Here is a 3,624-nt window from a genome sequence, read left to right as displayed (position 1 = left end):
CTTAGTATATATATATATATATATATATATATATGTTTCACATTAGCATCTTCCCTTTATAATTGATTGAAATCCATCCATCAAAAAATTGTTTGCAAACAGACAGCCTTCTACTTACTTTAGCCATTCCATCCAATCATTGGAATTTCTCATATTTCATCGTTATTTTTCAAATACAAACATATGTGAATAAAAATGTGTATATGCATACATGCACATATGCACGTGTATACGTGTACAAACGTACACGTACCATCTGGTTAAAGGCATCATCTGATTTTTCAATATTTCTTCTTCCACCTTTAATTCTTGTGTGATGTTTTTTTTTTTTACGTTTACATTAAACTTCTTCACGTTATATTAAAACACATAAACACACTTCCAAACTCACACATACACACACACGACACGTATACACGTACATGCATATACACACATATGCATACTGAACACATATATATAAAGATACAGAGGACAAGTAACATACATATGTACGCATACAGTAACGAAATTTACGTGTACGTATACGTGTACGTATGTTGTGCGATTATTATTGTATTATTATTTTTTAACTAGTTTTATTTTATTATCAATATCCGGTATTATTTTAACCATTTTTTAATGATCAATTGGTTATTGAAAAATCGTTATTGATAGTAATAGAATACTTAATTATTTAACATTATACAATTAATGTTAAATTAAACATAGTTAATAAATTCGTTTGTTTACTTTTATCGTTCATTTTATTGAAAATTTTGCTTTCAACAATTATTCGAAATTTTTTTTGCATTTTTTTAAAACATATTTTTGACATTAATGTTAAAAATTTTTAAATTTAATAAATTTGTGACATGAATAATTGATCGATGATTCATTTTTTCTGTTCTTTTTCGTTATTCATTTACTTTTTTTTAAAAACATTACATTTCCACATTTCGTGTATATTATTGTATATTTAATTATTCCAATTATATTTTATTTTTCGCGTATATTATTATATGAAATCATCATTTTATCACTGTTATTTCATTTCTTTTTATTGTTTTAATGATTTTAATAATTTATATGACTTTCAAGTTGTTAGCTAGATTTAAATATAAAATAAAACGAGTAAAACTCAATGATCCATTTTATTAATGTTAGCCTTAGATTTACTGAAAAATTCCTAAGTGCTAATGGTCAAAAGCGCGCTAGTATGTTTAATTACTAGCATTTACGATGTCATTTGTCATATTTGTTCCTTTTAAAATGTCCAACATTTAAATATTATTAAATACAGCACGATTGGTCCAAAAACTAATATTCATCCACCTAATTAACATTCGACTAATTAGTATTCATTTAACTAATTAATTAATTCATTTAACTAATAAAAAAATATAAGGAGGCATCATAATGAAAGTAAACAATTAATTAATCAGTATATAAACTATCATAATGAATAGAAAGGCAACTAATTAATCGATATATGAAATATCACAATGAAAGGAAAGCAACTAATTAACTATTGTATAAAATATCACACTAATATCATAATTACTTAGAAGGGAAAGAAATTCAACATTTTTGAAATGTATGAAGTAATAAAGTGGTGGAAAAAGACGATGAAATGACCTTTGGTCAACTTTTACTTTTAACAGTGATATATTTCATCCTGTTGCTTTCCGGATAAATGCATTCCGGTCTATTAATGTTTGCATCATCAGAAACCCATTTTAAAAAATAAAAAAAAGTGGAAAAAACAGAATTATTAGAAAAATAATTTCATGCTTTTTTCCTTTTTTTTTTTAATTACCACTTGTTCGTTCAATTTATTCCACATAAATAAAAATTAAAATGGTTTAATATAATTTATAAATTATTTCAGATAATTTGATTATAACTTTACTATTTTTATCCATCAAATTTTGGATACATTGTGGATTTTTCATTCATTCATTTGAATAAGCAAAAAAAAAATTTAAATTTGATCGAACAACAAAATGCCAGCATATTTGAATCAGCACATGGTTTGTATTTTAAGCATTTAATTTCAGCAAGTTATATTCAATCTAGAATTGGATAATTTTGATGCATTTAATTGCTTTATTTCATTTTGTTCAAATTAATGTTTATCTTTAGATTACCTTCGAAATATCTTTTGTTTTTTCTTTTTTTAATCTTCAGTTTACCTTCGAAACTTTATGACTAATATTGAATAATTAATTAAAAGATTATCAAATACCATTACTTGGTAATATTTTTATCGAAATATTTTTTAATTTAATTAAAATAAAGTTTTTCTTATAGTTCAATTATAGTGAAAAAGTGTAGTTTTGTTTCTACAAAAAATATTATAATGTACAAAAAAAAATTTATAATTTCAAATATATATTTGTTGTTAACAGTTCGATGGAAATCGTTTGATTTTATCACTCACTTTATTTTATCATTTGATTTTATCATTCACTTTATCACTTTTTTTTTGGATTTCAACCATTTTCAATATTACATTGAGTGTAGAAGAATGAAATTATATTGGATACTGTAATGTTTTCATATTACTTTATTCGGTATTACATTATTATATTATTTACATCAATATTTTTTATCCAATTATTCAACCTATTTCTCAATAATTCTGTCATTATTATCATTCTTTTCGTGAATTTACTTACTCAATAAATCAACATAAAAATTACTGTATTTTTAAAATTGCATTTAATAGAAGCAAAAAAAAAAAATGTATAAAATAAAAAAAGAAATATTAGATAAATGAATAGGAAAACGAAAACAATTATTTAATAAAATATGCAAAAAGAAAAAAAAGCGGTATTTGATAAAATTTAATAAAAGTTAACTTTAGCAGTTATTCATTTTAGAAAGTGGGAAATGGAAAAGTTTTGTTATTTAAGTTAATTTTTAATTTCGTTATTAATTTAATTTGATTTAATTTAAAATTAATAAATAAATAAATAAAATAAAATGAAATTTAATTTAATTAATTAATTTAAAAGTTACTTCAATGTAAATCAAATGGCAAAATTTCATGTCAAACTTCAAAAAGGAAATTTTTAACATAAAAGGATTCAAAATATGCTCAAATTTATTAGCATAAAAGAAATATTTGAAATTCAATGGAACACTGTACTGTTTAGTTTCAAAATTCTCAAAAAAGAAAAAAAAATCTTTGGATTTCATTGAAAGCATATTTATTAGGTTAAAAAAAAAAAAGTATTTCAATAAAAATTTTGAAATAAAAATTATGCGCAATAGGATCTTTTTTTTTTTTCAGCGAATTTAGAAATTTATAAAACTTTGACCAAACAGTATGTTTATTAGGAAAAAATGGAAATATTTGAGCAATATTTTGAAATAAAAATGTGCGCATAGTAGGATTATTTAAGAAATTGAAAAGTTTAAAATAATTAAATTGAAATTTTAGGGGGTAGTGTTTCAATACTACTAAGCATTGCAACCCTACATTGCGATGTGGTATCTAAATCAACTTTTATGAAAAAAATGCTATACCTGTATAGATAATTTAGACTTCGACGACGATATCGCCTGTGCGGGAAACGTGATGACAGATGAGCCCGATCATACATGTAGTCAATTAATTCCGAGAGTTTATAACAATGT

This window comes from Loa loa (assembly GCF_000183805.2).
Source record: "Loa loa unplaced genomic scaffold supercont3.446, whole genome shotgun sequence".
Lineage (NCBI taxonomy): Eukaryota > Metazoa > Nematoda > Chromadorea > Rhabditida > Onchocercidae > Loa > Loa loa.
The sequence above is the reverse complement of the archived record's forward strand: the minus strand, read 5'-3'. Positions refer to the sequence as shown.